The sequence below is a fragment of the Symphalangus syndactylus genome, chromosome 12 (genome assembly GCF_028878055.3).
Source record: "Symphalangus syndactylus isolate Jambi chromosome 12, NHGRI_mSymSyn1-v2.1_pri, whole genome shotgun sequence".
Lineage (NCBI taxonomy): Eukaryota > Metazoa > Chordata > Mammalia > Primates > Hylobatidae > Symphalangus > Symphalangus syndactylus.
In genome coordinates this window covers 6,457,452-6,479,233 of record NC_072441.2, presented here as the reverse complement: position 1 = coordinate 6,479,233, position 21,782 = coordinate 6,457,452, and positions in this window count along the sequence as shown.

Genomic DNA, 21,782 nt, shown 5'->3' with positions numbered 1-21,782 from the left:
TTATAAAAACAAGTTTTAATTATCTGCAAACACCTTCAAATCTAATCCTTACCGGTGAAGACTGATGTCTGGTTAACATCTGTTAGGACATTTATTTCCATAAAGTATTTATAGCGCCTTTTTGTTATTGATTGGTATGATAAATGTGTAACTCTTACACAAAGATAAAATTTTTAGATTTTTGTATTTAAAATACTGGTTATCAAAAGAAAAACCCAGATGTTATTTGTTTATGTTTCTGCTTGAGGTACTGAATCTATTTCAAGTCATATTTCTCAGTATTGATATACTTAATTTTGCTGAAATAATAACACACTAACTTTAGCTACTTTTTTTCTCAGTGTGTCTCCTTGTCGCTCACCATTTCCGCCTCATTTCACTTCTCATCTTTATTTCTTTTTCTTTGGTCTTCTTTTACTTTAGGGATTCTTTCAATTTAGAAGTGTTCTTGTTTTCTGTTAATTACTATTCTTCTTGGATGTACACAGATATCCTTTTCCATTTCATTTGTGAATTCATCTCAGAGGCATTTTGTGTGTGCCTTTTACTCATAGCTTCTCAGAAGTCCCTTTCGAGGTTACCGATTTAACATGTCATGTACTATAAGGTTTGCATGGCATGGTGGCAGCTGACTTTGGTCTTTACAAGGATTGAAATGTTCACTCAACATGGATTGGTAGAATTTTTTTTTTCCTTAAACATTTCATCGCCTTGTAAACAAACAAAAGCAAACCCAAGACTCAAAACTGACATTACTATTGGTGCCCCTGGAAATAGCTACCTTCTCACTAAAGTAGATTTTGTCATCCAACTTTATGTGTTGTTGAACACACATGGTGCTGTATGAGCACTCACTCACTAGTCTAGAAAACATTGCTATGACCAGTTACCAGAAAAATAAATTCAGATTGCTCTTCACCTTCCACAGATGACCCTTCTGAAAGCCATTTGAATTCATTATAAATTATAGTTATATTAGTGTGACTTTAATTCACTTGTAATCTGAACTTTATGTGCAATGCATTTTTTCCCGTGTTTAATCATTTTTGAATGCTAAATCATTTTTTTTTTTTTTTCTTGAGACGGAGTCTTGCTCTGTCACCCAGGCTGGAGTGCAGTGGCACAATCTCGGCTCACTGCAAGCTCCGCCTCCCGGGTTCACGCCATTCTCCTGCCTCAGCCTCTCCAAGTAGCTGGGACTACAGGCGCCCGCCACCACGCCCGGCTAATTTTTTGTATTTTTAGTAGGGACGGGGTTTCACCATGGTCTCGATCTCCTGACCTCGTGATCCACCCACCTCGGCCCCCCAAAGTGCTGGGATTACAAGCGTGAGCCACCACGCCCGGCCAAATGCTAAATCATTTGCAAACAAATGGCTTGTCCTTGAGAAAGAATTTAAGGCTGAAAGTACATTAAGTGCCATCTGGGTATCTGTGTCAATGGTTTTGTCACTACATATGTGTGTGTGTGTGCATATCACCTACTTTATCACATTTATTTGATAAAATTGATATGCAATCTCTAAATCATTGTGTCTCCAACTTGTGTTATACCACAAATACAAATTTTTGTCCTAAAATTGGTGGTACCCTTTGTAAAACTAGAAGTTCTCATTTGTGCAAAGGAAGGAAAAATAAAACAAGAAACAAATTCAATAAAAAAATTAAAGGTCAGATTTCTTTTATAGCTGCTGAGTTCCTTTATTTCCTTTCCATCATCCTCACATTCCCAAATCTCAACAAAGTTAAGAAATTAAAACACACATCATGAGATCATATGTTCACCTTGTTCAGGAACTGAAGGATTACATATACAAGACTATACCTTAATAAGTAGAGGGAGAAATAGGAAGATATAAATAGAATATGAAAATTTATTATAATGCAGTTCTATTCTAAAGTGTTTCCTAGGCAGGCTAAGAGTATGTTGCCAGGAAATTTTAAGAGACCCACTCCATTATATAGAAGAGGATGTGTGTAGATCCCTTAATTCTGAAATGTTTAGAACTGAGTACAACAGGTCTTTGAATAACGACGTTTCATTCAATGTCATTTCATTATAATGTTGATGAGAAAAAACAAATTGATTCCAATTGGGGTTCACTGTCTGTGTAGAGCTTATATATTCTCCCCATGTCTGCATTGATATTCTCTGGATGCTCCAGTTTCCTCTCACTTCCCAAGGCTGTGCATGTGAGGTTGATTGACGTGTCTATGTGGTCCCAGTCTGAGTAACTGTGGGTATGTGTGAGTGCACCTGCAATGCGACGGCACCCTGTCCAGGGCTGGTTCCCACATTGCGTCCTGAGCTGACAGGATAGGCTGCGGTCAACTGCAACCCCAAACTGAAATAAGTAGGTAAATAATGATTTTACTAGCTTTTATTAATCTTAAACGTATGAATAGCTGAAATTTATTTCAGCATTTAATATTAGAAGTGTTTTGATCTTTATTTACAAGTTTGTTGACGTTTTAGTTACCAAAAGCCATAGAAGCTTAACTCTTTTGATGTCAACCTATGGTAAAATGGGTTTCGCTTACTGTATTTTTGTACCAATTAACCATCCCCAATTTATCCCTCCGTATGCGTGTATCAAAACATCACGTGACCATAAATATATATACCTATGACCAGTTTTCAAGCACCTGTCGATGATGTTAAGTGAAGACTTATTGTAGTCCTTTTTTGGCATAACAAAAATGTGTGTGTTTTGTTCAAGATTGGAAAAGTTCTTTGTGTAAAGAACTAGACAGTAAATATTATAGGCTTTGCTGGCCATATGTAGTCTCTGTCTCTCCTTCATCTACTCATTCTTCTTCTCCCCTTCCTTCTCCTTCTTTAAACACTTCAAAAATGCCAAAACAATTTTTAGCTCTCAGCCATATGAAGCAAGCCATTGATTAAATTTGGCTTGTAGGCCCATAAAGTGTGAATTCCTTTACATCATCAGAATGCCGCATATATATGAAATGTTATCTATGAGAAATTAATGGTGCTCCCAGCAGAGAGAAATTAGCCTAAGTTAAGTTTGGGCTTTGGAATTCAGGGGAATGCCATGCACAAAAATGCTCTGCTTTTAAAACTAGTTACTAACAGTCCATTTCTGATATCAGAAATACATGAAAACTACCAATTGAATGGACATTATTCACTACTTTAGTGCTGCTACTCATGTGTGGTGGAAAAAGAATCCAGAAAGTTTTCCTGTCCATTTGAACATTCATGCAATAAAAATTTCCAAATCTTTTTTTGAACACATTTTTATCTGATAGCTCTCTTGTGTACTTTATAAGTACCTTTTGCTGCTTATTCTCAGTAACTGTATCGAAACAATCTGTTTTCCTTTATCAATCCAAATAAAATAAGAAATTTAGCTTAATACTAATATTAAGCTGAAGTGCAAGATATATGAAAAAGAGAGAAAAGAAGCAGGATAAACTGACCTTTTGATAACTGCAGAGGACAGCAGATCAAAGACTGGACTTTAACGTCTTACATTTTCAGAATCTATCACAGTAAGTCCACTGGGTCCAGAAATAGGTTTTAATCCTAGATTGAAATGACTCACAATGCTGTCATGACATTGAGTTTGATGGAAAAAGTGAAGTTAAAGTTTTTCTCAATATTTTTTTAAAATCAATGATTGATTTAACTATAAAATGGACTGATTCTGAAGAACTCATTCTGACGTTGGAGGTAAAAATGCTTTTACTCTAATCATTAAAATCAATTTCTCTAGATATCTGACTTTATTCTGCTTTATAACATAGAGAATGAAACTATATTTATTAATGAAGTGTAATCTAGCAAAGTGGCATAAGCATAATTATCAGTCACTTACTAAAGTTGTGTGTTTTTTTCCATTGCATGAAAACCCTGCCTTGTTTTAATTTTTATTGACTCTTTAAAAGCAATTTTAGGTTTGTAGAAAGAAGTGAATAAGCATTCACACGTCATCCTCAGCCTCTACCCCAATTTCCCCGATTTTTAACATCTTGCAATAGTGTGGTACATTTGTTATAGTTGATGAGTCAATATTGGTACATTATTATTGACTAAAGTATGTAGTTTGTATTAGAGTTTACTCCTTGTCTTATGAATTCTATAGGTTTTGTCAAATGTGTAATGACAAATAATCCTCATTACAGTGTCATACAGAATAATGGATTCACTCTCCTAAAATTCTTCCTTGCTCCATCCGTTCATCGTTTCCTCTACTAATTTATGTAGAAGATAAATTAGTAGATTGAGTTGATGGTTATAGCAGTTTAAAGCACAGATAGAAAACTAGATTGACCTACCTACCCAGACTGTGCTTCTCACTCTCACTGTGCCCTTTCTTAACCTTTGGAAATGCTTTTATTCATATATAAAATAGGCTATAACTTCATATAGTTGTATTACAAAAAGTTAATGCACAGAAAAAGACTTGTGCTAGGTATATGGTTTCTTCTCAGTTAAATGGAAGCCATTGCATGTGTTTGTCAATAGAATTCGTCATACTTTATCTCACATATCTTTACGTCATTGTTGGCACATGACATGTTTAGACTGCACAAATCTCCTCCAAATCCCTAATAGCCACTGATCTCTTTACTGTCTCCATAGTTTTGCTTTCTCCAGAAGGTCATGCAGTTGAATCATACGGTATGTAGACTTTTCAGACTGGCTTCTTTCACTTGGCAATATGCATTTAAAGGTTCCTGTGTGTCTTCTGTAGCTTGACAGAATACTATTCCATTGCCTGGATATACCACAGTTTATTTTTCCATTCACTTCGTGAAAGACATTTCGATTTTAGTGATCATGAATAAGGCTCCTGTAACATTCATGGGAAGAAGGCTTTTGTGTGCATGTAAGTTTTCAAATCCTTTAAGTAAATACCGGGAATGTAATTGCTGGGTTGTTTGGTAGGGTATGTTTAGTTTTATAAGAAACTGCCAAACTGACTGCCAAAGTAGCTGTACTATTCTGCATTCTCACCAGCAATGAATAAAAGTTCCTGTTTCTCCTCACATTTGCCAGCTTTTGGTATCATCAGACTTTTGGATATTGGTCATTTTAATAGTCATGTAATAATATCTCACGGTTGCTGTGACTTGCAGTTCCCTAATGATACATGACTAGTAACTTCAAAATCCCCATTTGACAGCTGTATTTAGACCTTTGGACTATTTTTTAAATGAGTTGTTTTCTTTCTTATTTTCGAGTTCTCTGTATACTTTAAATACCAGTAATTTATCTGATATGTTTTGAAAATGTTTTGAATATGTTTTGAAAAGATTTTCTCCCAACCTGTGGCTTTTGTTTTCATTCTAAGCACAGTTTGAATAACAAAAGTCTTTAATTTTAATGATGCTCAATTTCTCAATTTTTTCTTTGTCTAACCCAATAAATCAGAAAGCTTTTTATCATTTCACATGACTTAATATTCAGGCAAGGTCTATATAGGCCCCTTTCAAACAGTCATAAAGTTTAGAAGCTCTGACCTCACAAACAATAACAACGACAACATAGAAACAAGAATGACAGCTTTCGATGTTGTCTCAGTAATTTCTCAATTCAAGAACAGATTACTGAGCTTTATAAGCAATACGTATAGATATCAATTTCACAATAAAATACCTTATGATATTTATCAAATCACCTTAGTTTTGGTCACTTATTACTATTAGACTAAAATGTAATTTGTCAGACATGAGAAATCTTTTTGTAGTATTTTTTAGAGAACCAAGTATTTGTTTTAGCCTTTTCAGTTCTTCTCTTGCTGTTTCTCCAGTATAGTCATTCCAATTGTCTCTATAGATGTATTAATACCAGGTACATAATAAACACAATTATCTCCCACGTGTACCCCAACCCCATTCCCTGTTCATGCAGTGAACATAAAGGAAGCAGGTCAAAAGGAAGCAGGTCATGTACCCTGTGATGTGCTGGGTTGTAAGGAAAGGTACACAATTAATGTACCATGTCTGAGTTTTCTTCTTCTCTGTATTTGTTCCATTTAATGCATGTATGTTTTTTATTCCTCAGGCCTCTCCAGTCCTAACACACTCAGGGATACTTGATACAGCTATAAGGCTGTGTCTTTATCAGGTACCTTTGGGTTACCCCCGGCCAGGGGTGGGAAATAGAGGAAGTGAATGTCTGTATCCTCATTAAGTATCACACAGAGCAGAAACATAAAGAAGCCTGTGCCATGAATGGGTCTCTTCTTTCTCCAAAAACCACCTACCCCTTCAACTCCCACTGCTTAAAGGAAAATCTTGTATTAGTCTCCCCATTTTCTCCTCAAACTTGCTTTAGCAAAGCAGTTCTTAAACCTCTGTTAATGTATGTCCCCACCCCTAACTCAACACACAGTCTCATGTCACATCACAGAAAAGAAGTTCAAAACAAAACAAAACAAAGCCACAGTCTTATAAGAAAAATAGGTAAGTTTTACAAAAGTTGTGTACTGTATCTCTGCTTTGAATTTTGTCATTGGCCAAGGATAGTAAAACTCTTGGAAAACTATAAAACAGGAACTTACTTAATATATTTTACCCAAGATTTTTCAAACATTTTTGGAAGGATACTTATTAACATCTTGCAGAGGTAATGTTACATGAAAAACTTAGCATAAGACCAATCAGGTATTCTATGCAATAATGCAGATATATGAAAAAATAATATAATGAAATAAATGACTTTTCAAAAGGTATTGATCCTAGATCCACAATCTTTTTTTGGTTCAGGTGAGGCAATTAGAATGTGAAAAAAAGAAGCATAGAACAACTGTCTAATGAGAGGGACGAATGTTCCTGGGTGGAAAGTTATTAGAAGATAAATTAGTAGATTGACCCTTTTGCTGTCTACGCAGGTTTTTTTTTTTTTTGCTAGTACCAATAGAAACAAATTCATTTTATGGTTTGTGTCACTGGAAATGTATAACTTAGTGGTAGCTATATAGCAAACTTTCAATATGTAATAATAAGAGATTAGAGGTAGATTTAATATCATTATTTAATTTATTTGCTTGAATACCAGTGAGGAATTTCCACTTAAGCTCTCGTTTTCCAGATGAGTGTTTAATTGAATTCCAGAATTCATTTTGAAATAGAACTTTGTGTAGAATATGAATTTCTTTGCAAGAAGAATCATTTGTACACTTGGGTTTGAGAGCAGTTTAATGTCAATATAACTTCTTTCCAGGCTTTCATTTCCTACTTTTTGATATGGGAATAATCTCATGGCGTGATTGTGAAAGTCTTAAAAGATAATGTTTGGGGGGAGGGGAAGGAATAGCAATAGGAGATATACCTAATGTTAAATGATGAGTTAATGGGTGCAGCACACCTACATGGCACATGTATACATATGTAACAAACCTCCACGTTGTGCACATGTACCCTAAATCTTAAAGTATAATAAAAAAAGATAATGTTTGCAAAGATACTCTGTGCACTCAAAGCGTGCTCTATGAACTTCATTGCCGTTCACACTTTGGGTTTATGAGGCTTCCATTTGCTGGCAATTGAAATGTGACTCTGAGTTAGATGCCGTGGTGTGGGAGATGATGTTTATTGGAGTTTAAAGCACAGATAGACAACTAGATTGTCCTGCCCACCCAGACTGTGCTTCTCACTCTCACCGTGCCCTTTCTTAACCTTTGGAAACACCTGTATTTATATATAAAATAGTTTCATATACTATTTTATACTATGTATTTCATATAGTTGTATTATGAAAAGTTAATGCACAGAAAAAGACTTGTGCTAGGTATACGGTTTCTTATCAATTAAATGGAAGCTATTGCCTGTATTTGTCAATAGAATTCATCATACTTTATCTCACATATTCAGTGCTTTACATCATTTTTGGCACATGGTATGTTTAGACTGTGCAAGGGTTAATTACGCCAAATTTATCTATCTACAGTTAATATAGCCCAAGGTACCTTGTTTAGCTGAGCCAAAGTTTGTATTTATTAAAAATGTAAATTTATCTTGAAGTGATGCCTGATCTCACAGAACTATGGGTTCCAATCTCTAAATCACTGTGATCAGTAGTAAAACTATGTACTCTGTGTCTGTCCTACTAGCTATATTGCCGGAATCTGGAGCATGACTTTTGGGTCTTTCTGTAATGCCTTACCTCTCATCAAAATTCACAAAATTCACAAGACCTGCTCTCTGGATTGTGAGACTTTTGCATTACAAAGAAAAAGGTGCTGTCCTAATGGCATTCCAAAGCCATTTGAAATGAGTTGCTTTCGTTTCCAGGGAGTCATTTTTATGTTGGTTATCATTACTTTACCATTACCTTTTAATTTGGAAATGTTAAAATCCATTGCCATGCTCCTTGGAATATAAAGATCATATAGGGTCATTGAGATGAGTCTGAAAGTATGAGTCACTGGAGACCTTCTAGTGGGATAATGTTGTTAATATTGCTGGTATTCTATTCTTCACGTTTCCTCCAGTAAAATGTAAAGTGACCAAAATATAAGCGTCACGCAGGCAAAGATTCTTTTATTTGTTCAACGAACACTGCCTTCACATAGTAGTCAGTTAATATTCACTACTAGAATGCATGTTGAATGGCATCTCTTTTATTTGCCATTAGCGTTGGTCCACTTTATAGCAGTTGGACAAAAAAATTGGACAAAGTGTGTTGATCTTTTATGAAAAAATAGATATCTTTCTTTCTTTCATTGTTGCGTTTTCTGTGGGCACATTGATAGACACTGTAGTCCTGATGTTATTTTAGGGCATACAGTTGAAGTTACTAGATCTTTTAGAGTTTATTTAATTATAATATGAAGCTTTGAGTTTCTGTTTCGTTATTAAATAATTTATTTTATGATAGTGTTGCTTAACTTAGTGTGCAAGGCCTACAAATAAACCTAATAAATATCTTACAAACTACCTTAAAATAAATCTAACATTTGTTACTGAAATATTTTTAAACATGTTGAAGTTGGAATGCCACGTAATTGTATACACACACACACAAAACACACACACACACACACACACATTAGGTTTTCATTTGGTTTCTTTGTTCCTATTATTGAAATTCCTATGCTAATAACCATATCAATTTATGAAACTCATTTTGAGAAAAAAGGCCTAAAATATAACTCATTTTTAAAATGATTTTCTCTTAATTTATAATGTAATACTTTAATAAAATATGGTAGGGCAATTTTGTACAAATATTTATGCTAAGTTTTCTACATAAGTTACTGCATATAGTCTAGTTTTTAATAGAAGGGTTTTTTTTTTTTGCTTCAGTATCCACTTTAAAGTCAATGACATTTAGTGTTTTCTACTTTACAGTTCTAAGTTACTTTTGCTTAAAAAGTCATCTGACTTTTAAGTTAATGTCCAACTTGATTACTATCTCTCTGTATCTCATCCATGTGTTCTTGAAAGTAGTTAGATTTTGAAAGACATTACTAAGAGGGCTTTTTCTCATCTTTGGAGAGTAACTTGGGGTAAACGGTTGTCTTTCGTCTTTGTCCTCCCCTCTACCCGCAACTCCCTATCCCAGATCATTAGCTGAACTTGTGTGCTCAGGTTAATGTTCTGTTTCACCTTTCTTGTCAAATTGCTAGAGACAACTCTCTTCAGTTATATAATGTACACACAGAATCTCATCTTTTTAATCTCTCTCTTTTAAACAAATGTGTTCACCCTCAGATTTGCTGTCATTTAGAACAGGACTTCCTATTAGAAATATAATAATTTTCATTCATGTGGAATCTTCAATACAAAAAAAACCAGAAAAACACATATCAATGGTTTGCTTGTGTCATGCTGATAGTTGGGGGACAGCTGATATTAGAAAAAGTGACACTATATTTCTGAACACAAACCTTGTTTCATCTTAGAATGTGGTGTTGAACCAATTTTGTACCTCAGTGCTATAAACATTAATGAGTTGTTAATGTGTGATTAACTGCCTTGGCCAAACTCAAAATCTTATTCACACATACAATACACACAGAGAACTTATTTTTATTTGTTCAGTCACTCCTTTAGTCCTTCATTTATTTCACAAACATTCATTGACACTTACGTGGCAGCACTCTTATAAGAATAGAATATACCCTGTTAAATCAGACATGATACTTGCTTTTGTGGAGCTTATGCTTTAATGGAGAAACAGAAAGTCAAGCAAAAACTCAAACTATATAACTTTAAATTGGATATGTGCTAATGAAGGAAAATGTGGCACTGTAAGAAAAAATAATAGGGAGTTAAAGGATAAATAGGAGTTTGGTGGATGAAATTTATGAAGGGCTGAAGATTTAAAACAAAAGAAACTGATGCAGGAGGGTGCAGCTTTGGAGTCAAGAATGAAGTTCTAGGAAATAGCAAGGAAATGGTAGGAGAGGAGGTCAAAGTAGGTAGGATTTTATATATTATCAATGGGAAAATATTGAACAACCCTAAGCAGAAACGCAATGATATATGTTCATCTTCATTACAAATTCTTCTCTCTTTAGTAGACCTGTTTTCAGGCAAAATTTCATGAGAGAATAGTAACAAAGAGAAAAAAAGTGGTGTTCTCAGATTATCTCTAACTCACCTGATGACTTGAAGTTAAATGACCTCAACATTTTGTGAGGCTTTTCCTTCTTATAAAGTAAGGAGTTTAGATGAGGTGAGGTGTCCAATTTCATTTAGCTTCAATTTCCTGTAATTTGACAGCTGTCAAGTCATGCTTTGATTTGTTCTGTTTGTGAGCCAGAGTAACTTTAAGGCAGTATATTAACTAGGAGAACTATTTCTTTACTTTTAAACTTCAAAATTATGATGACGTAAGTATTTTAAAGAGCATTTAGAAAGTAGACAAATGAAAAATTTTTAACATTTAGGAATGCTTCTTTTATTTCTTTTTGAAACCTAGGTTTTTGGTGGTAGTGGTGATATTTATTTTTGCCAAACTAACCATTCCATGTAATTTTGTAGCATTTTGGGTTGATGACCACCGTAAGTCTAGTATTCCTATATGTGTTAAAACTTATCTTTACAATTAATGTATTTTCACTGAATTATTTAATTAAAAATTAAACTACGATTTCTAATACATGTTCAGTGAGATATTATTAGGCATTACCTGAAAGGGATTTCTGGAGAAAGAAAGAATTTCTGGTTAAAAGGAGTTGAGCAGGTTTTCCTAGAGCGATTCTCCCGGTCTCTAGGATGGAGCTACAGCATAAAATATCCTCCTAATTTACTTCACAAATTAGCCCTTAGATTTCATGAATTACTTATAATTCTTTTTGTAGACCACAGTTTCTTTGCTCTTCAGTATTACACTTGCTTATGTGAGTTTCTAAAACTAAGTTTAATTTTGGAAATTCTTAATTTTATGTTTATATTTTGAATTTTGTTTAAAATTAAGTTTAGTAAAAAGCTAGGTTTTTATTTCTACCTACAAATTCAGTGTCCCGTCAGTAGAAAAAAAATTCTCAATAATATTTTGAAGTTACTTTAGTCTTTGTCATTAAAGAATAAAAATTTACCAGGCAGAAATGCCCCAGAAGCTACCTATGGAGGAAATATAAATATTATTATTACCTACTAATATTAATATACAAAATAGTCAATTATGTGTATAGAAGTTAAATGTATATAAAAGTTAAATATTTATAAATGATACAGGACTCACGTGTTTGTATTCTCTGACTGCTGTGCAGTCACAGTCTTATAAATTGATAAACAGAGTTTGCAGTAAAGAAGGAGTTTAATGATTGCAGGACAGCTGAGTGAGGAGATGCGAGCACCCTCAAATCTGTCTTTCCAGAGAGTACTTGGTTGGGGTGGAGGGATTGTAGAGGGCCACGGGCTGGATAAATGGGGTCACTGACTGGTTTGGGTTAGGGGGTTTAAATCACCAGGATGTGGAAACTTCGCCCTTTAGTGAGTCAGCTTCTCCTGGAGCCCTTCGGAGGAGCTGATGTCAGTAGTTTCACTGGTATGTAGGATCTGAAAGAATACCTCAGAGAGAAAACTTAACACTTCACAATGCTCAAGTTGTTATCTATGAGTAGTTAAGTTTAACTATAATCTTGTGACAGGATATAAATGATTGTGGGGCTGTACCTAATAAACAATTATGAGGAAGCAGGACAGATAGCAAGTTAACTTAATGTTTAAGACTGGATGTGTTGGAAGCTTATTTTTATTTCATCCCCTCCCTCCTTTCCCAAATAATTTTATAAAGATTATAGGGGTGGTTTATATATATATGTATAAATAACTTCTAATATTTTATCAGTTAATAAAAGCTCACATTTTCTAGACATTTTTGTTGATTAAGCTAATAAGATGGCTTTTACCAATGGATCTTGAAATGTGGTATGCTAAATGAATTTCTGTTTTCAAAAAGAATTGTGCATGATCAATAATTCACTAAAACAGTAGGCAAGTAAACTATATCACTAAGACAGTAGGCAAGTAAACTATATTTTTAAATTTACTAGTGGTGTAATCTTGAGCAAGTCACCTGACACTTCATGCCTTAATTTATAAAAGAAAAAAGAGAACTTCCTAAATTACAGAGTTGGGTTCAAATATGAATGAGAAATAGAAATATGAAGGTATTGGAAATATTAGAAATAGGAATATGAAGGTATCTGCTATAGTGTTAGTGACTGACATGTACTTAACTATCATTGACAAAATTATTATTCTTTTCTTTTTTGAAATAATGGAGACATAGTAGAGAAGATTTTGTTAATTTCAGGTGTTTTAACTCTTTATTCAGTAAGTTCTTTGTAAAAATTTATAGGAAGAACTGAAGGGATATAAAGGGTTCATAATAAACACAGCAGATGATTTCTGATCCTTAAATCCAGAAACTCGGCCCTAGTCTATTTTACTTTCTTATTTCTAGCAAACTACCTAGAAAAAGTTGGAGAACGGCACTATTTTTTTTATTGATCTCAGCTTCAAAAATTTCAAAATGTAGTTTTTCATTAGTAGTAATTCAAGCTAGAACATATAATATATTCAACATTACACTAAGTGATTTACTTTTATATAAGTTATTTCATTTAACCTTAAGAATACTTCGTGGATATATTTATATTTACTTTTACAGATTAATAGATTGTTATTAGCAGAGGTTGGGTAACTTGCCGAACTCTGATACATTGCTAAGGAGTGATTCACCTATAATTGAGCCAGGTTTCTTCTAAATACTATGCTCCACTGTAAATATATGAGATTACAGGTTAAAGTTTGAGAATTACTTCTAAGTAATAAATAGCTCACTCAATTTTAATATCGATTCTGGTAAAATTCTTTATAAAGGGTTTAGCATTCTTTATAATGTTTGGGGTTGGGTCAGGGAGAAGATAATGAAAAGAGAACAGAGCAGATAAGAAACATTTTGCACATCTGACTTCCAAACTGATCCTCTAAATAGATTTTTTTATGCTATCTCATCAAATTGAAACTTTTTGATGGATATAGAAACAAAAAATATTGTATTAAAAATATTGAGAAAGATTGAGGAGAAAGAAAATTTTTTTGAAGAGAATCAAACTATATTATTTTAGGTATATTTCTGTGTGAATCTTGAAAGTAGGGAAAGAAATATGTCAGCAAAAATACTAGAAGTAATTTATTATTTGATTGTCACAAAAACATTGATTGAACTTGCAATCACTAATCTAGGATGCTCTTGCTCTGACTTATATTCCTTTCCCAAATATTCCAAACCATGACCTTGTATTAATAAAAGAAGACATTCAAGTAGTATATTGATAGTTTACAAGCACTTAGAATGTATATTTTGAAATTTTCTGGTGATCTGACTAGTGACTTTGAGTCTCAAAATTAGAGAAGTTTCTAATAATTCTGGATTAAATAAAATGTGAGGGAGTTAATCTTGAAACAAAAGGAAAAGAACTCATCCATACAAGGAAAGGACTTTGTGATTAACACCTGACTTTTCATCAGAAACAATGATAGTCAGAACACAATGGGATAGCACATCCAAAGTGCTGAAAGAAAGAATAAGTGTCTTGTTCTGTTTATGTTACCAAAGTTGTAATGTGCGTAGGATTTATATTTAAAGGGGAAAAACTTTAAGGGGAATTAGACATAGTCAATGGAAAGAATATGACCAATAATGTGTTCTAGATCTGGCTTGGTTAGATATAACGTGTTTAACTTTGGATAATTCAGGAATCCTTTGCAAATCTTTGTTTCTTTGCCTCCAATATAACTGGGCTGGAGTCAACACTAAAAAGCTTGAACTCTCAATATTGTGTATATCTGTTATTTCAAGTTATCTTTGCCTCCGATATAACTGGGCTGGAGTCAACACTAAAAGCTTGGACTCCAAATATAGTGTATATCTGTTATTTCAAGTTAGTATATTTTATGTTTCCTTCTTGATGGAAGCTTGTCTTATTTTGTTCTCTACAGTCTGTATTTTTTTCTTTTCATAGTTCTGCAGCAATTGTTTTTGAAATATAAAAATAATTCTTTTGTGCTGTGTGAAAATATGCATCCTTTTATTGAAGCTGCCAGACAGATGTGTTATTTCAAGTGGGAGACTATGATTTTTCTCTATAGATGATGGGTGGGGTTTTGTTGTTGTTGTTGCCATTTGTTTGTTTGTCTAACTTTACTAGTAGGTAGATTATTTGAATGACTGATCTGATTAACCATCATTCCTTCTAAATCTGTCTCCTTTCCTTCAGGTCTCTCATCCGAACACATTAGAAATTCTCAGTACAGTTGGTATTGTGCCCAGCTAAATCCATCTGATTTTTGTTTTTAAAAATGGCAAGTTGATATAATATTTCATCATACTATATAAAATAGAAAAATCAGAACAAAATGTAATTGACAGTTTTTTGAGTGTCTTTTAGTCTTAAGTTTTGAAATTGTTTTTGTCTATTTTTATTTAGGGTCTCACTCTGTCACCCAGGGTGGAGTGCAGTGGTGCAATTATGGCTCACTGTACTCTTGATCTCCTGGGCTCAAGCAGTCCTCTCAACTCAGCCCCCAAGTAGCTAGAACTACAGGTGTGTGCCACCACACCCAGCTTTATTTTTTATTAAAGAAAAACAATTGTAGACCTTAGCTTTCATTATGTTGCTCTGGCTGGTCTTGAACTTCCAACCTCAAGTGATCCTCCCACCTTTGCCTCCCAAAGTGCTGGGATTAAAAGTGTGAACCAACTCACGAAACTGTTTTTTTAAATTATCATTAGAATACTTGATAAAATAAAATAAACATCTGAAAATGATTCTGATATAGTTGGGTGCTGGCTTTAAAAAGTCCATTATGTCCGTTTTCTAAGGTGGCACTTAAACACATGCACACACGCACAGACTGGGTGGCTTAAACAACAGATATTTATTTTCTCACAGTTCTAGGGGCTGTAAATCCAAGGTCAAAGTGCTCCTCTGAGGACCATGATGGAAGGATCTGTTTTAGGCCTCTCTTCTTGGCTTGTAGGTGTCTGCCTTCATGCAGTTGTACTTCTGTGCATGCATGTAGCTGATTTTTACCCCTTTCCAAATTTTATTTTATATGGACTTCATTTTTGTTGGATTGGAACCCACCCTGAGGTCCTCATTTTAACTGAATTCTTATTTAAAACATCCAAATATGGTTACTTTCAGAAATACTAGGCTTTAGAATTTCACCATATGAATTTGGAGAGAGGGGAGCACAGTTCAGCCCATAACTAACACACGGTAAGTAACTATTGACCAAGTTACTCATGTTACTCAAGAGAGATAATTCACTTTTTTAATACAAAGCAATTTTTTTCCTCAGTAGGTGTAAGAGTGTGTCACACAGAAGTAGCATTTTAACATATAAGATACGTAGCTGAGCTGTAAATATAGGAGACAGTATGATAATTTTTACATTTCAAATTCTCTGCCTGCATTAGAATATTTTTGCAGAATGTGTAAAACAATCTAATGAATTGATTGGAATGTGTGGGAACAAGAAATATGGTTGTGGTTTTTACATAAAGCTTTTATATAGTTCCTTTAAAAATATAATTCTCATTTACCGATTTCCCTAAGGTAATGGGTATATTTTGTTTAATTATTTTTGATCCCTTGATTTTTCTGCCTATGGTTCACAAAAAAACCATAAGATAAAGTACCATCCTGTACCTTATTTTCATTCGACAGTTTTTTTCTGCTAAATTAATATTTTGTATATTTTTATTTTGTATATATTTGGTATAATTCTGTTAATATTTTATATATTTTGCATATTTGTATATGAGATGCAGATGCCTTAGACAACATGAAAATATCTTTGAACATCCCTATTTTACCAAGGAAGAAAGATAAGCAAAGAACATGATTTAATAGATTTTAGGATTAACTGGTAAGTTACACGAGTTTCAATTTCCCAGAACTCTAATATATATCCCTGCATTCTTATTATGAAATATACAGAAAACACCATTTTGTTGCCTATTGTTACATTTATTTATATTGTAAACATAATCTCAAAGTTTATATTTTGCCACCATTTATGCATGAATTTTTCATGACAAATATTCCTAAGTATTCCCATTATAGGTATATGTTTCCCAGAATACTGGTTTCAGGATGTCGTACTATTATCCAACTGTCAATTTACTTATTTATTTTATTTATTTTTTCTGTTTATTTTTTAAGGCTAAGTGCGAGTGGAAAAGAAAACAAGAAATCTGTAACTGGTTGTGATTAATTAGTTTTGAACACCACTACATTTGGACTAGCCTGCTAATTTATTTTTCATCTATACTTACCTCATCAGCACTCCCTAATTCTTGCTTATCTTAAGCAATTGAAATTTTCACCCAAGCTTTAACCTAGTTAGAAATATATTTTTCTAAAATTCAAACTCCATACTGTTGAGGCCATACCTTTCTGAAATGCAGTAATATTTTCACTACTGTTTAAATCCAAACATTTCTAACTCTGTGTTGCAGATATGGATATGAAGAGGCTACTGCTACAAGTTTATACAGGCTGGGTATTTTGCACTTTAGTGACTGATTACTGTTTCTTTAGGAATGGACATATTTGTCTTGTTCTATAGTTGCCATTCATTGAATTGTTAAATGTGCGGTCAATATTGTATATGAGCTATTCAGATATGTGTGACGTGCACGTGCACAGGGATCTTTGTCCTTTGTGATTAGTATAACTGTGCATACCCATCTTTTTGTGAGTCTCTTGGTCATTCAAATTCAGCTACTCATCCTGTACTTTATCTTCATGCAACAGTTTTTTTTCTGCTAAATTAATATTTTGTATATTTTTATTTTGTATATATTTGGCATAATTCTGTTAATATTTTATATATTTTGTATACTTGCATATGAGATGCAGATGCTTTAGACAACAAGAAAATATCTTTGAACATCCCTATTTTACCAAGGAAGAAAGATAACCAAAGCACATGATTAATAGATTTTAGAATTAACTGGTAAGTTACACAAATTTCAATTTCCCAGAACTCCAATATATATCCCTGCATTCTTATCGTGAAATATACAGTAACAAGGAATGAAATTAATGTATTAAAGTATCTTAATCTATCTAATTAAATGGTATTTTGAAAAGGACTTTAATGCTCTTTTGACATTGAAATAAAGTGAGTTTATCTTGAGATTCCATAAGATAATGAAGAGCTGGTAATTACATCTTTACATTTTATTGCTCTTTAAATGGCAGAATCTTCATTATTTCTGCAAGAGGTCACAAACATGTTCATCTTAACTTGACTATTATACAAATAAGGCTTTATTAATACATCTATAGAAGTAGCCAAATCACTTTGCCTAAATAACTTTTTTTTTAAAGAGACATATGCAAAAAAACATGAATGTATCATGAATTAATTTGTGCATGGTTTCCCTATAAAATAGTCACAGTAGCAACCACAATTATGGTAAATTAAAAGTTGTAAAACTAAATGTTTTTACATCAACAGTTTTCTCTTTAATGCTGTTTTCAGTTTAATGCTGGCCTATTTTTCTGGGCTTCCATACAGACTTTATAATTAGTTGGATACAGTGGTTGTATGATTAATAAAATATAGACTGGTGCTGCCATGTTTGCATTTGAATCCTGCCTCAGCCACCCAATATGGTATGAATGACGTCAAGTCAGAACCTGCGTTTTCTCATACAGAAAAATAGTCATAGAAACAGCAATCTCATAATGTTGTGTGTTGGTTAAATAAGAAAGTTATGTAAAACTGTCAAAGCACGATAGCTACACATAACAGGCATTCAAGTATTAGTGCCTATATTCTGATCTCTGTTTCCCTCACTTTTCTATTCCCCCAAGTGATAACAGAAGCTACATTTAAAATCACTATTCCACTCTACGATTTCTGTTGTAGAAAAATAGAGAAATCTGTGTTTTCTTATGTAGTAACTTTTATCTGTATATCTTCTTGAGTCTCTGGAGTTGTATAATTTTCATATATATAATTAATTTGACCTCCGGTCTCTACAGATAGTTTATCAACACACTGCTACACATAGACCCAGGTCTTTGATTTCCACAATGTGTGTGTCTGCATGTGTATTTATTAATATGCTTTATTTTCTGGCTGTTGAGTTGATGGGAGAAAAGTGAAGAAATCATAAGTAAAATTTTTACTCCACGATAAGGTGCTGATTTTTCTTTTAAGGAGTATACCAATATAACTATTTATACTTGGAACTATTAAGGTATCTTTTTTCTCTTTTTTGTAAGTATCTCAAGCTGAAATGACTGTCAGCAGGATGAGGCACATGCCAGTATATGCTGCCAATTTGAGATAGTTCATATCCCAGGACTTTTTTAGAATTGTCTATATGCCAGTCTTGACAAAATTTCAGTTACTTGCAGAGTTTTCCTTTGTGCAGAAGTGAACTCAGTTCAGATATTTTGACTTCACTACTAAAAGTGTGTAAGTCAATTTTCTATAACTGGAGACAACTGACTCAACTTTTAAAATAATCCTAGGTGTCTCTAGGATTACTATATATTAACACAAAAAGGGTTATAACCACATACTACAATAATTAAAATAACATAAAATTACAAACAAATTCATGGCATTCAGACTTAATAGGTATGTATGGCCCTTACACATTTATTTATCCTAACAATTTGTTCTGATGGCAAAAACGTACCCAAGTAGGAAGAATAATGTTAGAAGGCATGGAGTAATCTTTCATTTTTCATTATAATTTCATATATAGTTTCATTTTTCATATATAATTTTGTTTTTAATGCATAGTTACCATGCATTAAAAACCAACTTTCTTTTTAGCCTCTTTAAATAAACACAGTTAACACAATCAAGATGGCAGAGATTTTCAGGGATCACCTTATCAAGTTGCCCATTTCTAAGAGTATTTGGAAGCAGATATTACTAAAAACAGTAGTTAGGGTGCCATAATTGCCTTGAGGTAATATTGACTGTAAGTATCTTCAGTGTCCAGAAGTTTTCCTGAAAAATAACTTCAAATATAAACTTCACGTGATAATTTACTTTCTTAAATTACAATAGTTTATTTTTGTTTCGTTGTTTTCGAAAATGGTTGCGATCAAGGTGACACATGCATACATGATCAGAGAGGCAGTTAATTAGGACGATAGATGCCTGAATCAAGATTTGCTGTTCTGTTTGTGTTTCATATGTTGCAAAAATAATATATTCACGGCAAAGTTACTGATGATTTGGCTGTCAACGCTATGGATGTTATTACTGTCCCTCAGGCTTTGCTGATGAGTCTACATGTATCAGGTTGTCTCCTTCCTCTACTTATCTTCCGTCTTTGCCGCTCTAATAGTATCGAAGTAATTGTAAATCTCTCCCATTGAGTTATTTTTTCAAGTTTTGAAATTTTTAGTGTATAAATTGTTAAGTTTTGATAACCTACATTTTAGTTTATTTACTTATTTTCATGGTACATATTTAAGGCATACATATATGCCATGAAATTATTACTAAAATCAAGCCAGTTAACATATCCATCACCTTTGATAGTTTTATTTTTATGTGATTGGCAAGAGCACCTAAAAAATATACTTTTAGAAAATTTTCAGTATAGAATACAATATTATTAACTATTGGTATCATACTATACGTTAGATACAACTTACTCATCCTACATGACTGCCAGTTTGTACCCTTTGATCTGCTTTTTTTCGTTTCCTCTTAATCCTTATCCCTGATGACCACCATTCTACTGTTTCTGTATACTTGGCTTGTTTTTAGATAGCACATAGAAGTGAGATCATGAAGCATTTTTCTTTCCATGTCTGGTTTTATTTTACTTAGCATAATGCCATCCAGGTTCCTCCATATCATCAAAAATGGCAATTTTAATCTTTTTTTAAGATTGAATACTATATACATAATATTTATACTATTATTACAGAGTTTATAAGATTATAATATATATTATAACTAGATATCATAATTTGTTTATCCAATTGTTTTCATAGCTTGGCTATTGTGAACTATACTGCAATAAACATGGGAACACAGATGTATCTTTCATAGACTGATTTCAGTTCCTTTGGGTGTATACCCAGCAGGGGGATTGTGGAGTCATACAGTAACTCTAGTTTAAATTTTTGAGGAACCCTCAAACCGTTTCCCAAAATGGATGTATCAGTTTACATTCCCACCAGCAGTGAACATGGGTTTCCTTTTCCACACCCTCATCACACTTATCTCTTTTTTATATAACAACCATCCTAACAGCTGTGAAATGATATATTTGTTTTGATTAACATTTTTCTGATTAATGATGTTGAGCACCTTTTCATACACTTGTTGCCCTTCGTATGTGTTTTTTAAATAACGTCTATTCAGATACTTTGGCTATTTATCAGTCGGATTGTTTTTTGACATTGAGTTGTGTGAGATTTTTATTTCACATGTCAACCCCTATCTGACATATGGTTTGTAAATATTCTCTCCCATTCTGCAGGCTGTCTTTTCATTTTGTTGAGTGTTTGCTGTGCAGAAGCTTTTTATGCACTGCATTTTGATGCAGTCTCACTTGTTTATTTTTGCTTTTGGTGCCTGAGCTTTTGGTGTGATAGCTAAAAAACCATTGTCAAGGCCCATATCAAGGAGTTGTTTTCTCTGTGTTTTCTTCTGGGAATTTTATACTTTCAGGTCTTACACGTGGGCCTTTAATCCACCTTGAGTTGGTTTTGTGTACAGTCTAAGATAAGGGTCCAGTTTTATTCTTTTATATGTAGATAACCAGACTCTCACTGTTGCTTCTTCACAGGAACCATTCTTTGCCCCAATTTTGGCCAAGTGCCTTCTACACCACCTTCAAGTCTAAGTGCAACAGAAAATGCACCTTCTCAGGAAAGACATTTATTGTTCACTCATAATTCGGTCTTTAATAGACATATCCAATAGAATATACAGTTCGCAAGATTAAAAACAAGGTTTATATTGCTTCATAAGAAGCAAGCACATTTTTGAAGCACACGGTAATTCTTGACAATGAAACCTGCAACTCATTATGATTTTTAAGTTGTGTGAGATGTGGATACCCAGCATTTTCATGATGAGGCTGTGCTTTCTTACATTTTCAGTGATGAAGAAGACATGCCAACAGAGGGTTAGTTCCAGATAAAATGAAATGTTCCAAACAGTATGTATTGTTTATTTGAATCATCTGTGGGGGAAGGAAAGATAATTTTCCAAAGGACATTCCTCCTAAATTCTGTCTTAAAGTTGTTTGTAAGTAGAAGATTGAGTTTATATTACATTACAAG